The 21,003-nt window shown below is 23.9% G+C and overlaps 1 protein-coding gene across 6 annotated transcripts in view; it reads right to left on the bottom strand.

Annotated features, from left to right (window-relative positions):
• The window catches only part of LOC122501314 (putative polypeptide N-acetylgalactosaminyltransferase 9), a 266,782-nt gene that overhangs the window by 135,132 nt on the left and 110,647 nt on the right, over positions 1-21,003 (bottom strand). For 3 of the 6 annotated variants that reach the window (XM_043610674.1, XM_043610669.1, XM_043610672.1), the window contains 2 exons: positions 17,487-17,492; positions 260-363 (listed from right to left, as the gene is read on the bottom strand). The gene's annotated coding sequence lies outside the window, so the exon portion shown is untranslated. The remainder of the gene's footprint in view (positions 1-259; positions 364-17,486; positions 17,493-21,003) is intronic. The other 3 variants (XM_043610670.1, XM_043610673.1, XM_043610671.1) reach the window with 2 other exon arrangements.

The following is a 21,003-nucleotide window of genomic DNA, read 5'->3' as shown; positions in this document are numbered from 1 at the left end:
AATCTTAAAAGTATTATTTAATTATTTTTTTCTTAATAAAACGTTCATTTGAACATTACAAATTTTGAGAACATATTTTTTCTATTCAAGCGCTATAGTTATAATAAATTATTATTATAGAAAATTTAATGGAATATTCTTTAAAAAATAGTTCATAGTTTCTTTATAAATTTCTCTTTCTCTCTCTTCTTTAATAGAAAATTATTGAAATAAATTTTTTTTCTTAAAATATAGTAAAAAAAAAAAAGATTCAACTTACTCTTGATTTTCAAGAAGCCATTAAAATTGCAAAACCATCCTCTCTCGTTAAGGTAAAAATATTTCCTAGTTATTAAATTTCTGACTGACTGCCAACAGTCCAATCTGGAACAAAAAAGCAGGATGAATGAATTACTGATGCGTTGAGTTTAAATGAGTTTAAAGTATTGGCTTTCAATTCAAAGGATACTCCATTATACGCACAGGTTGTCCAGGGTGCTTAATAATTAATAATTAGAATATTACGCCTACCTGACTAACTTAATTAAAATTATGGATTCAAGAATTCATACATACGTTTCCGTCTCTTCTATTTCATATACTCAAAAACAATGTCGATATTAATTAATATCTTGAATAAAAAGAATTAAAAAAAAATAAAATAAAAAACCCCAAAAAAATAAAAATGAAATAAAAACAAAAATATAAACTTATTTCTTATTTCGTTTATATTTTTAATTTTTGTTTTTATTTCAATTTAATATTTTTCGGGGGTTTCTAATTTTTTTTATTCTTTTTATTCAAAATATTAATTAAACGAAATAAATACAAAAAAAATTAAAGATTTTTTTAAGAGCTAAAAATTAAAAATTCCCGCTTTTGATAACAAATTGAAAAAAAGGAAAAAAAATATACTTATTTTCTGGAGGATTGTTTAACTTTTCGATATATAATTAAATAAAATGGTAAACCTTGTTTTCTTGAGGCAAATATTTTTCTCAAATAACTTGATGTTTACTTGGGAATAGGTAACATTGGAATGAAAGTAAGGGAGTAAGATTGCACAGGTTGGTAATTTAATTTGTCAACAGAATAAGGATAGGTTTTGAGCTAGAAGAAATCGAAGGAGGAAAGAAAAATTCTGGTACATCGTACAATTTACAAGAAATAAGAAAGAAGTTTCTGATTTAGGAGCACACTCCAAATTACGAGTCACGCAACCAATGAGAGATTTATACATTTCTGCACTTAGAGCAAATTGTACTTTAATTTCAAAAATAAATAATTTAATAAAACAGTATTAAACAAGTAAATAAGAAAATCGAAAATTAAACAAAGAAGTCGAAAATTAAATAATTGAAAAAAAAATCCTAAAATAATTGATTATTTCTTAAAATTAAATTTTTCCAAAGAATTTTATTAAAAATTTTAAGCATATCTATAATAATCATTTTTTTAATGATAATTTAATGATAATAAAAATTATTTGATCAAAGTAATTATTTAATTGCTAACAGTCCAGTTATCGGTTGTTTGAATCAAATTAACATTTTTTCAGTGTAAATAAAAATTAAACAATGAAATAAAAAAATCAAGACCATTAAAATTATCTGAAATTAACACTTGTGTAATATAAAATTTTCAACTATCATTAAAATACTAAATATTATCCCTTTAGAGATAAAAAATTTGTAGAATCACATATTAAACGAAAAAAAAGAAGAAAGAATTACTATAGTCGAAGGGAATTACTCAAGATGTATAGTCACGAAGGTTATAAACTAGTAATTGCTGCCAATTTTATAGGAAACGATTATAATTATGGATACCATCTGGTTGGACCAACCGGTTTTACAATAATAACGGAACGAGGAGTAGAAAGAATTTTTTATTTCTTGTCAATAAGAAAATTATCAAGAAACGTGTATAAGAATCTATCTCCCTATAATAAGAACCCACCTATAACATATATTTTAAATACCTACACTTTTTAATAATGAGGCTAAAAAAGATTGGTCAGAAACTCCCAAAAGATCAACCAGGCTCAATAAATAAAAAAAAAATAAATAAAATTTTATTTTCACACTCAATAATTAATTTTAAAAATGTATCAAAAAGTAACATTAATACTGCAAAAAGTAGTAAAAAAGTAGCTATCAAAGATTAATTTTAACGAAAAAAAAATTGTTTTAGCCGATTCACCAAAATTTGATTCAATATTTCCCTGACTGTTTTCTGATTTCAATCAAAAATATTTATTTCCATTCTAATCCTGCTCTAAATTTTTGAAAAATTCAATTATTTTCTAAATTTCTATCCTAAAAAATACAATTGTATTAAAAAGTAATTTTTAAAAGTAAACAAATAAAATTATTTAATAAAATTTAATTTAAATTCTTCACAGGAATTAAGAAAATAAATTCATAATTTTTCAAAGTAAAAATTTAAATGTTATTACAGTTTTACAACAATTAAAATTTTCAACGATTTCGATTAAATAATCTTTTGAAATTTGGTTACTTCTAAAAAAAATTGTACTATAACGCTTTTAATATTCAATTATCTAAAATTCCAAATGAAATTTGTTTTTGAATTAATTCTTATTACAAAGTTCAACTGAAAGAAATTAAACTATTTAAATACAAAAATAAATAATACCTATACTGAATAATTGTGAATAATTAAAGATAGAATTATTAATTTTTAAATAAATAATTGAATTACTAAGAAGAATTTTATTATTTATTAAAATAATTGAATTCTCGTAAAAATTATTATTATTTGTGACAATAATTGAATAATTCTTAAGAATTAAAGAAAGAATTCAAGAATTAATCAATTTTTTAAAAAATAATTAAATTTCTGAGAAGAATTTTATTATTTATCAAAATAATTGAATTCTTTAGAAGAATTCTATTTAATTCTTTTTAAATAATTAAATTCACGTGAAAAATTTTATTATTTGGGTAAATAATTGAAAAATTGTAAAGAATTAAAGAAAGAATTATCAATTTTTTGAAAAAATAATTGAATTACTAAGAAGAATTTTATTATTTATGAAAATATTTGAATTCTTGAGAAGAATTTTATTGAATTCTTTTTCAATTATTAAATTCTCATGAAAAATTTTTGAAAATAATTAAATTCCTGCTAAGAATTTTATTACAAATTTTGAAAATAATTGAATTCCTTGGCAGAATGTTATTATTTTTGAAAATAATTGAATTCCACCGTAGAAATTAATTGCAAATTTTGAAAATAATTGAATTTTTTCTAAGTATTTTCTTACAATTTTAGAAAATAATTTAAAACCTGCGAAGAATTTTACTCTCTAATGAAAATTATTGAATTCTTGCCAAGAATTTTATTACAATTTTTTAAAATAATTGAATTCTTGCAAAGAATTTTATTACTTTGGAAAATTATTTAACTAATGTCCAAAATTTTAATATTTATGAAAATAATTGAATTCTCGTGATAAATTTTATTATTTGGGAAAATAATTGAATAATTATGAAGAATTAATGAAAGAATTATCAATTTTTGAAAAAATAATTGAATTACTAAGAAGAATTTTATTATTTATGAAAATATTTTAATTTTTGCAAAAAATTGTATTGAATTCTTTTTAAATAATTGAATTCTCGTGAAAAATGTTATTGCTTGTGAAAATAATTGAATGCTTGAGGTTGAATTTTATAAAAAGTTTTTAAATTGATTTTCTTCGGAAAATTTGATGAAATAAATTTCAAATAAATCAATTCCTGTGAAAATTTTATTACTTATAAAAAAATCGAATGTTTGAGAAGAATTTTATCAAAAATCTTTTGTGGAATTTCATTAAAATCGAATAGATTTTGAAAATCACTGAATTTCGAACAGTTTTTGATAATAATTGAATCGTTTTAAATAATTTTATTACAATTTTTAGAATTTTTTTTTATTTCAACTATTAGCGAATTTAAATATTTTAAAGTGATGCAAATTTTCCCCAAAAATAAAGAAGAAAAAAGAAGCTTTTAGTGTCATAAATCTAAAAAAAGTATCCAAATAGTAGCAAATTGTAAAGAAAGTAGTAAATAGTAGGTTTCAGTAGATGAGTGCGAAGCCTGCAACCCTTTTATTACATCATTATAACCAACATTTATTTTGCGAGAAAATAATTTTCGTAAAGAAAAAAATTTGAGTCTTCTTTTTTTTGGATAATTTATGAATTATAAAAGACTAACTTTTAATTAGTTTTTATATATAATAAATGCAGTTCTGCACGGGAGGTATTATGAAATCTGTATTTTTCTTTGAAAATCTCGGTAGAAACCTGTAAATACCAAGTGCTTATTAAAAAAAATTCTTTTTTTATATATAAAATCCTTTTTTTTTAAAATACATTTTTAGTTTTTCAATCTTTTAGGTATATATTCAATTAAAATTCTCATCACGAAGTGAAGTGACGCGGAAAATTTTTTCTTAGATGAAAAGACTTCTGGTCCTCGTGGCAATTTAAGAAGTCAATAAAGCCTCTATGAAAAATTCATCCATGGAAAATTTAATTAATCGTAGAAGAAGTTAAGTACTCAAGTGCTCCATAAAGAACTTTTTACTAAGCCATATATATACCTATATAAGGAACATTGAGATTACTTATATTTAATATACAGAATTTACGGAAAAAATACATTACTTAACTTATGCTAAAATTGCATAAACTTCGCATAATAACGTGAAAATGAAATATTAGAAAAAAAGAGAAATTGAAAATAATTGGAAAGAATAGAGAGAGAAAGAGAGAAAGAGAGAAAGAGAGAAAGAAAAAAAGGTAATAAAATTCAAATATTCTGGATTAGATGCATTCCAGACGTAAATTGTATGTTCAAACAATCGAATCCCATCAGCTCCGTCACTTGGGTTAACACGAATTCACCATTAAGCTAATCCGCTATTCTCTCGGCAATCGCAATAGTGGTTAATCGTCTTCATTCTAGATTAAAATCATTATTAATGGCAAATAAAAAGCAAGCCACAAATATTTATCCAGTATAAAATAAAATTTCATTGGGAATATTTATTGCATTCTTAACCTACATGTAGAATAGAATTTAAAATATTATCAAATATTTTCAATAATTAATTAACGAGTTTTGTGTTTCACGAATCTTATTATAATTATGAAAATTATTAAATTCTTCAGAAGTTGTTGAGTTTTTACAAAATATTCAATTATTATCTAAAATTTTAACTAAAATTTATATTTAAAAAAATAAATTACTTCTTGTTAAAAAGTTCAATGAGTATTAAATATTTTAAATATAAAAATAAATAATTGATTATTTCTTAAAATTACATTCGTATAAAGAATTTTATAAAAAATTGTATAATTAATTAAATTAAATTGAATTCTTACAACGAATTTTATTGAAATTACAATTTTTGAGAATAATACCTGAAATCCTGCAAAGAAAATAATTATTTTTGAAAATAATTGCCTTTTTGCGTATAATTTTACTATTAAAAGAAAATAATTGAATTCCTTGGCAGAATTTTATTATTTTTGAAAATAATTGAATTTCTACAAAGAATTTTAGTATTTAAAGAAAATAATTGAATTCATACGAAAAATTTGAGTAGATAATAAAAATAATTGAATTTTAGCAATGAATTCTATTCCAATTTTTGAAAATAATTGAATTTCGGATCAAACATTTATTATTCTTGAAAATAATTGAATTTTTTCGAAGTTTTTCTTACAATTATTTAAAATAATTGAAAGCCTGCGAAAAATTCTACCATTTAATGAGAATTATTGAATTCTTGCCAAGAATTATATTACAATTTTTAAAAATAATTAAATTCTTGTAAAGAATTTTATTATTTGTAAAAATAATTGAATTCTTAAGAAGAAATTTATTGAAATTTTTGAAAATAATTGAATTTCTGCGAAGAATTATAGTATTTAAAGAAAATAATTCAATTCCTACAAAAATTTTTTTGTAGTTAATGAAAATAATTGAATTGCTGTAAAGAATTTTAGTATTTAAACAAAATAATTGAATTCCTTCGAAAAATTTTAGTATTTAATGAAAATAATTGAATTTTATTAAAAATTTTACTTAAAATTTTTGAAAATAATTGAATTCCGGGTCAAACATTTATTATTATTGAAAATATTTGAATTCTTGAAAATTATTTTCTTACAATTTTTGAAAAATAATACTAAATCTGCAAAGAATTTTACAATTTAAAAAATAAGACTGAAGTTTTGTTAGGAATTTTTCTATTTAAAGAAAATAATTGAATTTTTGCAAAGAATTTTATTACAATTTTTGAAAATAATTGAATTTCTGCGAAAAATTTTAGTATTTAAAGAAAATAATTGAATTCCTACGAAGAATTTGAGTAGCTAATAAAAATAATTTTATTATAATTTTATTATAATTTTTTCAAAGTTTTTCTTACAATTATTCAAAATAATTGAATTGAATAATTGAATTCTTAAGAAGAAATTTATTGCAATTTTTAAAAGTAAAGTGTATTCTTTTAAATAATTTTATTACAATTCTCGCAATATTTAATTAACAAGTTTTGTGTAAATTATTAGATTTTCACGTTTTGCAAATGTTTATTGGTTTAAAATGAACAGCACAAAAATTAGCTATTAAAAAATTGAAGTTTGACGAATAAAAATGACAAATTAAATTTCCAATGAAACACGAATCCAATAAATTGAATTATTTAATATTTTACTTGAATTATAAGAAATATCGTTTATTTAATAAGAATAAATATTAAGAATTTAATAGTTGATTAACGAGTAATTATTGTTTTAAAGAAAATAAAATAAAAATAATCGATGAAAATTTATTTAAAAGCAAAAAAAGGTTGAGGTAAAATAAAAAGTTTATTTGGCTCTGAGTCAAATCTATCATTTTTATGGGTGTAAAAAACCAGGTGAATAGATGATCCATGAATTTATGATTGTTGTATGAAGAATACAAATATTAGTTTAGACTTCAAAGCGGTTTTTAAAGAGTCCAATTTTTCGTTAAAGTAAAAAAGTAGTCTTTCAACTACCCAGAAAGAAGAAAAAATATCCAAATACTAAATGGTAAAAACTGAAAAATAAAGTAAACAGTAAATTTAGTAGCCGAACACGAAGCCTAGAGTTTAACAATTTATACAAATAAAATAGAGTTTAAATTTGCTTACTGGGGAATAAATTGAATATTTAAAAATATTACTCATTTCGTCCTTGTGAAATCGACGTATATTGCTGTTTGGCAGAGAAAACTTGTACAAAAAGTGGTTGGGTATAAGAGAAATTAACTGCAATCAAACAACCTGTTCGCTAAACCTGCAATGTCGTCCATATGGAGTCTTTCCAAGTAAAGGACGAAGTACCGTTTTCACCATACTTTACGAACACTCGTTCACGCAACCTCTATATATAAAATATATACGTTTATATGAATTATACAATATGTATACATATAATACATTAAATGCAAATTCTTTTAATGAGTTAGCGCCAATTATTTATGCTAAACTTCCTCTATTCCTTCTCTTCAACACATTTACAATCAATAATTACAATTTTATTCAATTGTTCATGTTCTATTCATATTCTGTTACACCAAAAATGGTTGTAGATTAAAAAAAAACTGTTCATAGAAAAGTATAATTAGTGTATAGTTAACTTATAGTTAATTTATGGTTTACGCTCCAAAATCGAAATTTTTCTATAACCAACGAATACTGAAAGTTTAGTCATTAAGCTTCAAAATCCATGGCGGAAATTTTATGTAATCCATGAAAAGACCAAGTTATATGAGTTTTTAGTGGCTGAAATCTAAAAAAGTACCCAAATAGTAGCCTAATGTAAAAAAAGTTAGGAAATAGTTGATTTTAGTAGAGGAGTGCAAAGCCTGTATTATTAATTTATTATTGATGAAAATAATTGAATTCTTAGAAAGACTTTATTGTAATTTTGGGAAATAATTACAAAATCAAAATGTCTTTTTACCCATGCCTCTTTCACCCCACTCTAATGTACAGTTAATGTATAGTTAACGTACAGTTAACGTATAGTTTAGTATTTCATAAAATTTCCTCTCGAAAATTTTCCTTATGAAGCGCGAATTTCTAAAAGAAAATGCAAAAAAATTTCCATAAAGTATAAATTAAAAATCCAGTAGTGTTCCTTTTTAGTCGGAAACATTAATCTTTATTTTACATTGAATAAATTATAAACAGGTTTAGTTGTATAGTTAAAACGTTACGACCCTGAATTGAGCAAGCTCTGGAGAAGTGCAAGCTGCGCACAATACTCGAGAGTTAATCCTCGCAGCCTCCTTGAAGATAGCGGCTTAGCTTGGCATAAGCTGCAAAGGCGTTATACGGCCACTATACAAGGCCACAAAAAAGTAGTCACTGTGTAAACAACCGTAATTTTTAACTCTCCGAGCAAAGGATCTCCACGTATATGTCTATTGTGTCCATCTTCTGAGACCTCTATGGCGATACCCATTAAGTCGTACGAGGCACAGTTACAAATGGCCATAGATCCTTTTATTTCCAAAGTGGAGCAAGTCACAAAAAACCTCTATAAGAATAGCGCACATTCACGCATTCAAATTTCTTTTTTTTTTCTAAGCCCAGTCAGCAACTTGATGAATTTAAATCAAATAACCGATTGCTTGACTATCAATTAAATATTTCCTTGCATCAGGTCATTTTTATTTAAATCAATAAAACTGGCTTCACACTCAATTTAATTAATTTAAAAAAAGTATCAAAGCTTTAATACGGAAAAAAGTAAAAAAGTATAGGTAGTTATCGAAAATTAATTTTAACGAGTAAAAAAAATTCATTTAGTCGATTCACAAAAATTGGATTCAGTATTTTCCTGACTCTTTCCTGATCTCAATCAAAAATATTTATTTTTATTCTAATCCTGCTCTAAATTTTTGAAAACTTCAATTATTTTCTAAATTTTTATCCTAAAAAATACAATTGTATTAAAAAGTAATTTTTAAAAGTAAACAAATAAAATTATTTAATAAAATTCAATTTAAATTGTTCACAGGAATTAAGAAAATAAATTAATAATTTTTCAAATTTAAAATTCAAATGTTATTACAGTTTTACAACAATTAAAATTTCCAACGATTTAGATTTAATAATCTTTTGAAATTTAGTTCATTTTAAAAAAAATGTACTATAACGCTTTTAATATTCAATTATCTACAATTTCAACTGAAATTCATTTTTAAATCAATTCTTATTAGAAAGTGCAATTGAAATTCTACTATTTAAATACAAAAATAAATAATATATTGAATAATTGAATGTTTCTCAAAATTTTATTCTTATAAAGAATTTATCGATTTTTTAAAAAATAATTCAATTTCTCAGAAGAATTTCATTATTTATGAAAATAATTGAATTTTTGCGAAGAATTTTATTTAATTAATTTTTTTTAAGTAACTGAATTCTCGTGAAAATTTTATTATTTTGGAAAATAATTGAATAATTGTGAAAAATTAAAAAAAGAATTATCAATTTTTAAACAAATAATTGAATTACTAAAAATAATGTTATTATTTTTGAAAATTATTGAATGTTTAAGAAGAATTTTATTGAATTCTTTTTAAATAATTGAATTTTCGTTAAAAATTATCCTTTTTATGAAAATAATTGAATTTCTGAGAAGAATTCTAATAGTTGAAGAAAATAATTGAATACCTGCATAAAATTTTACTATTTTTGAAAACAATTGAATTCTTGCAAAAAAATTTATTATTTTTAACAATAATTGAATTCCAGCGCAGAATTTTATTACAAATTTTAAAAATAATTAAATTTCTGTAAAGAATTTTAATATTTAATGAAAATAATTGAATTTCTATACGAAGAGTTTTATCAGTTAATGAAAATAATTGAATTTTAGCAAAGATTTCTATTACAATTTTTGAAAATAATTAAATTACCGGTCAAACATTTTTTATTCTTGAAAATAATTGAATTTTTTTAAAGTAAATTCTTTCAAAAATTGTAAGTAAATTCTTAAAATTTTTGAAAATAATTATTTAAAAATTTTACTATTTAATGAAATTTATTGAATTCTTGTCAAAAATTTTAATACAATTTTTTAAAATATTACTTTGGGAAATTATTTAACTAATGACTAGAATTTTAATATTTATAAAAATAACTGAATTCTTGTAAAAAATTTATTTGCAATTTTGAAAAAAAATTAAATTCCTGAGCAGAATATTATTATTTATGAACTTGATTGAATTATCGTAAAAAATTTTTATATTTGGGAAAATAATTGAATAATTGTGAAGAATTATAGAAAGAATTATAAATTTTTAAAAAAATAATTGAAGAATTTTATTATTTATGAAAATATTTAAATTCTTGAGAAGAATGTTATTATTTATAAAAATATTTGAATTCTTGAGAAGAATTTTATTTAATTCTTTTTAAATAATTGAATTCTCGTGAAAAATGTTATTGCTTGTGAAAATAATTGAATGCTTGCGGTAGAATTTTATAAAAAGTTATTAAATTGATTTCCTTCGAAAAATTTTAAGAAAAATTTGAAATAAATTAATTTTTGTGAAAATTTTATTACTTATAAAAAAAATTGAATGTTTGGGAAGAATTTTATCAAAAATCTTTTTGTCGAATTTCATTAAAATTGTATAGATATTGAAAATCATTGATTTTCGAAAAGTTTTTGAGAATAATTGAATCGTTTTAAAGAATTTTATTACAATTTTTAGAATTTTTTTTCAACTATTAGCGAATTTAAATATTTTAAAGTGATTCAAATTTCCCCAAAAAATAAAGAAAAAGTAGCTTTTAGTGTCATAAATCTAAAAAAAAGTATCCAAATAGTAACAAATTTTAAAAAAAGTAGTAAATAGTAGGTTTTAGACAATATTCAAGTAAATCGATTATTTGAATCAAATAAATTTTTTTTTTGAGTGCTCGTTTTGAATATAAAATGAATATTTTTATTTTTCTAAGTTGACTATAACTATAACTTAATGTTACAATAAATTACGAGGTATTAAAAAGCCTTGCAGCTTAAATTTCGAACAAAAAGATTAAAATACTCCATTTTTAGATTAATTTTTTTTTCGACTTTTTCTAACTCTAAATTTTATGCCCTTTATGCGATAATTTAAGAGATGTATAAGGTAATAATAGTTCAAGTATAAGATGTTTTAATAAATCATAAGTCATTCTCGAGATTCAGATAAACTTTTTTGTATAATCAAAGAAACATGCGAAAAAAGTTTTTCCATATGGACCAAGATTAAGTGAATCTCTGAGCAAAACTTTTATATGTGTAATCCAATGAATCGGAAAAATTGACAAAACTGGAATAAAAAAATAGGAGACTCAGATTTAGTATAACTGCGGGATGGAAGTATTTTTTTTTTAAAAGATTATTAATTTTCTACCAATACTAAAATAGGGAAAAGAATTTTATGTTCCTTAACTTTACGAACGTTCAAATAAATGACAATTTTTGTTCTTTCTGCTTCGTAATCGATAATTAATTTTAAAAAATAAGCAAAAATTCCTGTGAAAAGATTATTTTTGAAAATAATTGAATGTATGCAAAGAATTTTATAAACAATTTTTTTTAAATAATAGAATTCTTTTGGGAAATTTTTTATTTAAAAAATCGTTTAATTTGCCTTAATTAAAATAGTGAATATTGAAAATAATTGAATTTCAGAAATGTTTTGAATATAATTGAATTATTTGAAAGGAATTTTATTAAAATTGAAGAATAATTTTTTTATTCCAACTATTAACGATTTTAAAGTAGTGCAAATTCTCAAACAGAAAATTATCTTTTAGTGTCAGAAGTCTAAAGAAAAGTATCCAAATAGTAACAAAAATCGCAAAAAAAAGTAATAATAAATAGTAGGTTTTAGTAGACGAGTACGAAGCCTATTTTTAATATTTTTCTCATTTCCTCAGAAGAAGAAAAGAATGTTTTTCTAATATTTGTTATACTTTGTTTGGATATTGTTATTGTTTGACTAAAAGCCTTTCATGATATGCTGAACCATGTTGATTTGCGGTATTTGAAAACCTGGCCCATTTGTTCTAATAGGTGATGAATGTAGGCAACGCGACGAGATGAAATATGAAGGCCATGAATTTTTTTCGAAATGTGTTGGCACATGTTATCGGCAACTAGCATGTAGTCTGTAATTCATAGTTTGGCTACGAAAAACGATGACCGAACACAAAATTCATAACGTTGTCAACATAGAAAATATCTTTTTCAAATATATATTTCAGTTGAAAAAAAGAAAAAAGAAAAAAGAGAAAGACTTTTTGTTTTATGAGCTTTTCTCATTCCACATATATACATATTTATATTATACCAAAAAAAAAAAAAAAAATGAAAATTTCCCCTATGCAAAATGAAGGGAAATTCATAATTAATGCCCTGCCCCTTTTTAGGATTGGAAAAAAAAGATTGTTTAAAAGTTTCTCGATTATAGTTTTCGTTTTTATTTCAATTGATCGAAAATTTATGTTCAAATTATCGGACTCCCAAGTTGGAGAAAGAGGATGCTGGCGATTTATTTGCTCGATTCGAGGAGGGGATAAGCCAAGAGGGTAGAGAAAATTCTGTCGAGAGGTAAAATGGGGAAAAAAAAGGGGTGGGAGTGAGTCGATATTGCTAACTAGAATTCCATTACCATTTCGTCCAATAAATTGCGAAATGCTATCCACCTGGCACCACAGCTGACGTGTTTCCCCGCGGAGTTTTGCCAGATACTTTTGCCTCTCTTTGTTCAGCTCTTTAGCCTCTACTTCCGTCGGCGAAGACTTCCATCTTATTTTCAAGGATACAGTCTCACAGAAGGGTGCCAAGTTCGATGCTGCAACGTAAACGTTTCTCTTCACGGAGCAACGCGTTTTCACGATTTCCTTTTCCGCTCGAAAACGATTCTCCTGCTTCCGGGGATTTATTCATGACTTTCAAAGAATTTGTCGTACACTGCAATTTATGTTAATCTCTTGCAATGAGGAAAAAAAACACTGATACTACCAACTTTTTTTCTCCTTTGGTTTATCATCGTTTCTTTCATTTATACGCAGTTTGTCATTTTTTTTTATTTTATTTCTCATTCAGAAATTAACCCCTCAGAAGCTTATTTTAATTACTCTCAATTCAAAACAGCATTTTTTTAATTACAACAGAGTTTTTGAGGTGGTTTAATTTCTCCACTTGTGAACGTCAACAGGGTTGCCAAAGGTCAGGGAAGTTAGTGAATTCAGGGGAAAGTCAGGGATTTTCATTAATAGTACTGGGAACAAAATTTAATTTTTAGAATTCATAAGAAAATTCTAAATTTTGGTGCCTTTTTTATTTACCTCATATAATTACCACGAATTCTAATACTAAACCATTAATTTTTTCTACTTCTGACAATAACTTCTTTTTAAATAACTTAATTCTTTAAAAACTAACATAAAATTATTATACTTTTTATTTAATGAACAATTTTCCTTAAATACATTAAAATTAATTGAAATTGAAAAAGCAGCGTTTACAATTTTCGTAAGTAGATGAACTTCAATGAAATAAGGTAACATTTTAAAATTTTATAATTGCAGGAATTTAATTATTTACTTACTTCACAAAAATTCAATTATTTTCAAAAATTGTAATAAAATTTTTGATCTCAATTTAATTATGTTTATAAATAATTAAACAACTTTTTCTACAAAATTCAATTATTTTCAAAAATTGTAATACCATTCAGCGAATTCAATTATTTTTTTAAAAAAATCGTTAAATAAGTTCCTTACTAAAATTCAATTATTTTCATAAATAATAAAATTCTACATAGGAATTCAATTATTTTCTAAAATTGTAATTTAAATTTTCTAAAAAATTGAATTGTTTTCAAAAATAATAATATTGTGAGCAGGAATTCAGTTATTTCAAAAAATTGCAATAAAATACTCCAAACGAATTCAATTATTATCGAAAATAATAAAATTCTGGGCAGGAATTAAATTATTTTCATAAATTGCAATAAATGTGATCTAAAGAATTCAATTATTTTTAAAAATTATAATAAAATTCTTTACAAGAATTCAATTATTTTTAAAAAATTCTAATAAAATGTTTCGTCTCTATTCAATTATAGGGGAGAGTGGGGCAAAATGGGGTAGGCGGGTCAAATGGGGTACCTCTGTTTTTCCATGATAGGTACTTTTAATTTTTTTTTCCTCGACATATATCATTAATGTTGATAAGAAACTGTTATTAATTATGAAGACACTCCAAAGAAAATTTTTTTTTGAAAGTTATACAACTTTTAAGTTTTAAGCAAAAAAAATATGAATTTTTTTCAAAATTAAAGTGCTCTCCAAACTTTTTGGGATAATGCATTTAATTTGTCAAGTGTGGGATCTTTTTCAGTACTTATTCTAGAGTAATTTCCAATAGAATAGATTGTTTAATTGTTTACAATAACTTGTAAACATTGCATTTTGTTTTAATATGCAGTGTGGGGCAGAATGGGGTACCTAAGTGTGGGGCATGCCGGAAGCTACGCCGCTTCATTAAAACTATTTAAAAACATTATATTATGCATATTTAAAGGTTTCCTGCAAAAGAATCGATATTTTTGTTTCCAAGCATTTATACTCTCGATGTTTAATAATCGATATATCGATATTTTGCAATATCCATGTTTTTTTGTTAAATTCTAATAAATATTACTTGTTTTTTCATAGTAATAAAGAATCCTACTTTGTGTTTGTATTTATAATCTCATACAACAAGAATTTAATGAATTTTGAAAAAATATTCAATGTTTTGTATAGTTATTTGATGCCACCCCATTTTGCCCCACGGGTGGGGCAAAATGGGATTTTAGCACTTTCTCAGAAAATACGATATAAGTTCTTTCAAAAATTTTTTTCTCCGCTATTATCATAATTTCCTCAAAGCTAAGTGTACAAAGAAGAATTCTGAACTTTAGCTGAATCGATTTATTCGTTTGGTTCTCTGTAAACAGCCAATTTCAAAAAGGTACCCCATTTTGCCCCACTCTCCCCTATTTAAAAATAATAATCTTCTGTACAGAAAATCAATTATTTTAAAAATTGCAAATAAAATTTTTCTGAAGACTTTAATTATTGTAAAAAATTATAAAATTCTTACAGGAATTCAATTACATTCAAAAATAATAAAATTCTTACCAAAAATTCCATTTTAAAAAAAAAAATTGTAATAAAATTCTTCTCAAAAATCTAACTGTTTTTAAAAATAATAATATTCTGTCCAATAATTCAATTATTATTAAAAATTATTAGTATTAAAATTCTTTATAAGGATTGAATTATTTTTATAAATATTAAAATTCTTCTCAGGAATTAAATTATTCAAACATTAATTTAAAAATGAGTTTCAGTTAAAATTTGACATTATAATTCAATATTGAAAGCATTATAGCATGAATTTTTAGAAATAATTAAATTTTGAAAATGTTTTAAATTAAAATCTATGAAAATTTGAATTTTTCATTCTTTTAATTAACAATTCTGTAGAATTAATTTTTTTGAAAAAGTTAAATTGAATTTTTTTTTGAAATTATTTTAAGTTATCATTTTCTAATACATATTTAATTGAACGATTTTCGAATAATCGAATTTTCGTAAAATTGAATTGTAAACAAATGAATTTGTAAGTTCTCAATAAGCAACTATTTCTAAAACTATTAAAAATAATTGATTTAAAATAGAATTTCAGTTAAAAATTCTAGAAAATAATGATTGAATTCAAATGATGAAAATAATTTTGAAAAAGTCACAATAAAAAATATTTTTATATTATAAAATAATGATTTTATCAATCGATTATCTTTAATTATTATAAAACACGAAGATATCGATTGCTCCGAGTCGAAGACTAGGAGTGATTGATTTCTTCATGTTTTATTATAATATTTGATAAGATACCGATTTTCAAAATGGTTCGAATTTGAATATTTTGAAATATTTTTATTTCCACGGAAAAGTAAAAATTAAATATTTATTTAGAAAATAAATTTTTAATGTTTTCTAATAATTTTACAATTAAAGAAAATTCGTAAATAAATGTAATTGAACTAGTCAAGGTCACCACCAGATGTCAGTGGAAATTCCAAGAAGGAAAACTGCCATCTAGCGGTGACCTTGGCGTTCGCAGGTGGAGAGTAGCGTCTCCATATTGAATCTTAAGTTTGTTGGCAATTAATATTTTATTAATTTTATTACCGAAGAAAGAACCACAAAGAATTGAGAACATTTACATTTATTTTCCCTGGACAAATTTCCGTAGCACAGAAATTCATAAAGATAACCAAAAGTACAAGAGAACAAATATAGATAATAGATTTATAATTGAATCATCATTAGCATGAATAAATGAATAATTTTAGGGCCTAGTGTGTAAGTCTCGAAAGTGAATTGTCATATTTAATTATTTCAATAATATATAGTTCCAATGGAAGGGAACATCTTTGTGATGCATTACAGTTTCTCTCAAGTATTTATATGAATTGCGAGATAAATTCAAGTCTAGTGTGTATATAGCTTCGAATATAATCCGAGTTATTTACTTGTACATTCACGTTGCAGCGAGAGTCTTATATAGCATTGCCATGTGAATGGCCGACCATGGCAATGCTAGATAATTACATAATGGATATAATATGACTTTATACTCTAGAAACCTTAAGGTAAACCGAAACACTGAAAGTGTGTAAATTTAGTTCAAGATTTACCTTTTGACAATAAATATATTATTACATACAAACATGTCTATAGCTATTCTTTAGCCTCGTCTATATTAAGTATATACGCTTAATTGAATTTACAATATCTTTCAAATCTCCTTGATTATTCATTGTGATAAATTGCTCTTTAAGTATTAATTTATTAATATTATTGAATCGCTTCAAACTACTGAAAGTAAATATTTGATTATATAATGATTGTAAGAAAGGAAAGCTTAAGGTTTTATGTAAGGATACAGCTGTGTATGTAGCTCTCTAGTAAGTTAATGATTTTTAAATATTGCTTTGCTATCGGTTCATGAGGTGAGATCATCATGAGTGATTTCACTTTATTATCCAACAAAACAGAAGGAAGATGTTCCTTTTTCTTGCATTCCTGTATAAAGTCTAAAAATTAGCCTATACTAATTAACAGAATTGTAACTTTTCCCTAAATCAATTTTGAAAAATTCAAGGGGAGTTAAATTATAAAAAAAAAGATTTTTCTTCTAGTTATTTTTAATAATATTATTGATATTATTTAAAATAACATGCCTTGGACTGTTTCGATAAATATACGAATCAGAATTTTTAAATTACAAATTCTTTGATAATTATATTTTACTTATAATACATAATTATATATATTATATTCACTTACGAAATAAGATCGACAGTATGTTGCTTTTAACTCACCTGAAGCTGAAACAAACGGAAAGAAAATTCCTTAAATTAGAATTATTATTAAATTATTTATAATATCGTTATTTTTTTACTATTTTCTCATTATTTTATATTTTATTAATGTTTTTTATAATTATTTTTCGCTTTTACATAGTATAATTTACAGATGATCACTAATTTGTGAAATGAACAATTTGCAATTCATCACAAGAATATTTTTTTTTTTTAATGATCATTTTGTACTCTCTTTTCCAGTAACATATAACACCGATTTTCAAAATTCATTGCCAGATGTCAAGCGCCTAGATTTGCATAATTCATTATCAACTGGAGCGCGAAACAGCATATGAGATTTACAGCATTTGTACCAAAACAATTCAGTTCACTTGAAATCAAAAATGAATAGTAGAATATTTACATAAACTTTTCCATCTTTTATTGAAAAATGTCATTCCACTTTTTATAATTTATGTGAGATTAATATCTCGTACACTTCACTTCAAAAATGTAATGTTTTTAATATTTTTATTTTTTTCCCTTAAAATTTAGATATTTATATTACAAAATTAGCAAATTTAAGAAAATAATAAGTTAATATAAATAATGAATAAATAATAATGATTAAATAAACATTTTTTGGTTACATGAATTTTACAATAAAAAAGGTAAAGAAAAAAAAGGTAAATGAATAAAAAGTTAAAATAACTTTTCAAATGTTGTAAATTTAGATAGTTGTATTAAAAAGTAAATAAATAGAAAATAAATAAACTTTTAATCCCTTAAATTCTACATAGAGTTTATATCGAAAGAGAGAAAATTCCCTTCAATTAGCTTTATCATTCGATACAGAATAAAATTGAAAATATTTCCGTTTGGAAATAATTTTAATTACCGAAAAAAACGATATCTATGTAGAAAATAGATTTAATTTATTCCACAATATTTTCAATTAGAGAATCTTTTGTAAAAATAGTTTTTTGTTTGTTTTTTCTTCATTTTTTTGAAAATCAATATTTATGATGCAGAATGAACTATGAAATATAAAGTGATGAACAAAAAAAAAAAAAAAACGACGAGTAGAATATCGAATGGAGAATTGAGTGGGCAGACCAAAAATAGAATTTTGATGCAATGAAAAATAAAAACCAAGTTGATTGTGCGAGAGTGTGGCAAAAAGGAAATGGTATCATTTGCCATATGAATTTGGAACGGTCAACGAATTTAAATTACATTTTATGTAGAGTATTTCATGGGAAATAATAAAATGTTGTCTATTGTGTTATAGTTTAGAGTTAAACTGACTAAAACTAAAAAATTATTGTTCCGAGTTTTTGACCTCGTATCTTTTTAGAAAAAATTTCGTTTTTCATAGAGAGAGAAAAAAAAAGACTTTCAGTTATGCACTGTTAAAAATAAAAATTCGCAAAATAAAAATAATAATTGCTTTTCTCTTCTGTATTTAGATAGGTATTTAGATACAGTATTGTAAAATTTTTCATTTATGGAACAAACAGGAGGAAATTCTTCTAATTTATACAAAAAATGTTTTTTTTATTTTTATGTTTTAATGTTTTTACTTCTTTTAGAAGTTCTGCGTAAAAAATATTTCTGTCTTTTAATCGTTGGATCAAAAACGTTATGAACTTCACCAAACTTATGAGTAAAAATAATATTTCCCGCAAATCTTTGAAAAAAATTATTTTAAAATTCCCTTCAGATGAAATTTGTAACGTGTTTGCGAGAAGTAATTAAAACAAGTTCTTCTTTTTCTTTTTTTTTTTGTTTCTTTAAAAGTCGTGAGTTGTTTTTCTCGTGAAATGAAAACTTTTGTCGAATTACAGTAATAACCCCATTAAATTCTTTTCTCGACTTGCAGCATTGCGGGAATGAAGGCCACGTTCCAGATCTTGGCCTTTACAAAACCAGTTCGTGGGGCCAGAGCACAACACACTAAGGTCTATTGACCTTAGTTCGAATAAAGCTGGTGATCGACACACTTGTCACATTAGCGATATCGATGTTAGTGTGTTGTCAGTGTGACACGCTACTAACAATCAATTGTTATCCCATCAACAACGGAAATCGGATTAAATTTCCCCTTTGCATTCACAGTATCACTATGTGTACATTGGTAGTAGTTGTGCACGATAGCATATGCTTAATGCTGATAAAGTTCCAACATAAGAGTGACGTTCTATCAAATTGATAATTCGTTATTCATTAAAAAAGTTTATCGTGCTCTTTCTTGTGCGACTAAAAGCTACTTTTTTTTGTTCTCTCGAAAAAAAATTGCTCTTGAAATGCTCTAGAGATTCGATAGCATATTGTTCGTGCTTTTTTTTTACTGTCTAATAAAGTGCAAAGCTTGCCCCTAATTTTTATTAACCATTCACTTTATTATTATTACAAAGTTGCCACAGGTCTGAAAAATCGGGGAAATGAGGGAAAGTAGAATTGGTCATAGAAAAGTCAAGGATTTTTATTATTTTAGATTTAGAATCCATGTGAAAATTCTGAATAAATTACCGAATAATTACAATTAAAGAAATTCGTAAAGAAATTAGAACATTTTTGAGTTTGAGTTTATACTTTTTATCTCAATTTGATATCCTTAGAAAATCTGTGGTTTAAAAGAATGAAAGGGATCACAAACTAGAATAATGAGAGAATGTGGACAAATTCAAGCTGCATTCAAAATCGTATACACTTTAGAAAAAATTACAATGGAACTGACAAAATGATAATAAGGAAAAAATAAAATTTATCATCTATATGCTTTGAGAATACAAATTACATAATTATAAGTGTTATTTACACATAACTCTTTGTTTACATTATGCATGCAGAAGAATGTTCAGTGGGGAAGTTGATTCTATAATATATTCCTATATCTACGTCTAGAGTATTTAATAAGCTTCTTCATATCATACAGTTTACGAATCTAAAGACTTGGATGACTATATACACAGTGTATGACTTTTACCTACTTAAACAATATTTATTATTTATTACTAGCATTTATTTTATTATTTATTTAGTTACTATTTTTATAAAAGTTACTAATTATGCTTATTTCGTTAAAAAAATCCCTAATGGTAATTGTAATTCTGATTGTAAATAATTATAAAATTACTAACAAATTGAGATTCAAAATGGAGACGCTACTCTTCACCTGCGAACTCCAAGGTCAGCGCTAGATGTCAGTTTTCCTTCTTGAAATTTCCACTGACATCTGGTGGTGACCTTGACGTTCTCAAGTGGAGAAATCAAATCTTTTGTGAAATTTCATTAAAATTGGAATTTCATTAAAATTGTATAGATATTAAAAATCATTGATTTTCGAAAAGTTTTTCAGAATTGAATCGTTTTAAATAATTTTATCACAATTTTTAGAATTTTTTTTTATTTCAGCTATTAGCGAATTTAAATATTTTAAAGTGATGTAAATTTCCTCCAAAAAATAAAGAAAAAAGCAGCTTTTAGAGTCATAAATTTAAAAAAAGTATCCAAATAAGTAGCAAATTGTGAA

The sequence above is a fragment of the Leptopilina heterotoma genome, unplaced genomic scaffold, assembly GCF_015476425.1.
Source record: "Leptopilina heterotoma isolate Lh14 unplaced genomic scaffold, ASM1547642v1 Lhet_209, whole genome shotgun sequence".
NCBI lineage: Eukaryota > Metazoa > Arthropoda > Insecta > Hymenoptera > Figitidae > Leptopilina > Leptopilina heterotoma.
Note: the sequence above shows the minus strand (reverse complement) of the source record. Positions and strands in the feature narration are given on the sequence as shown.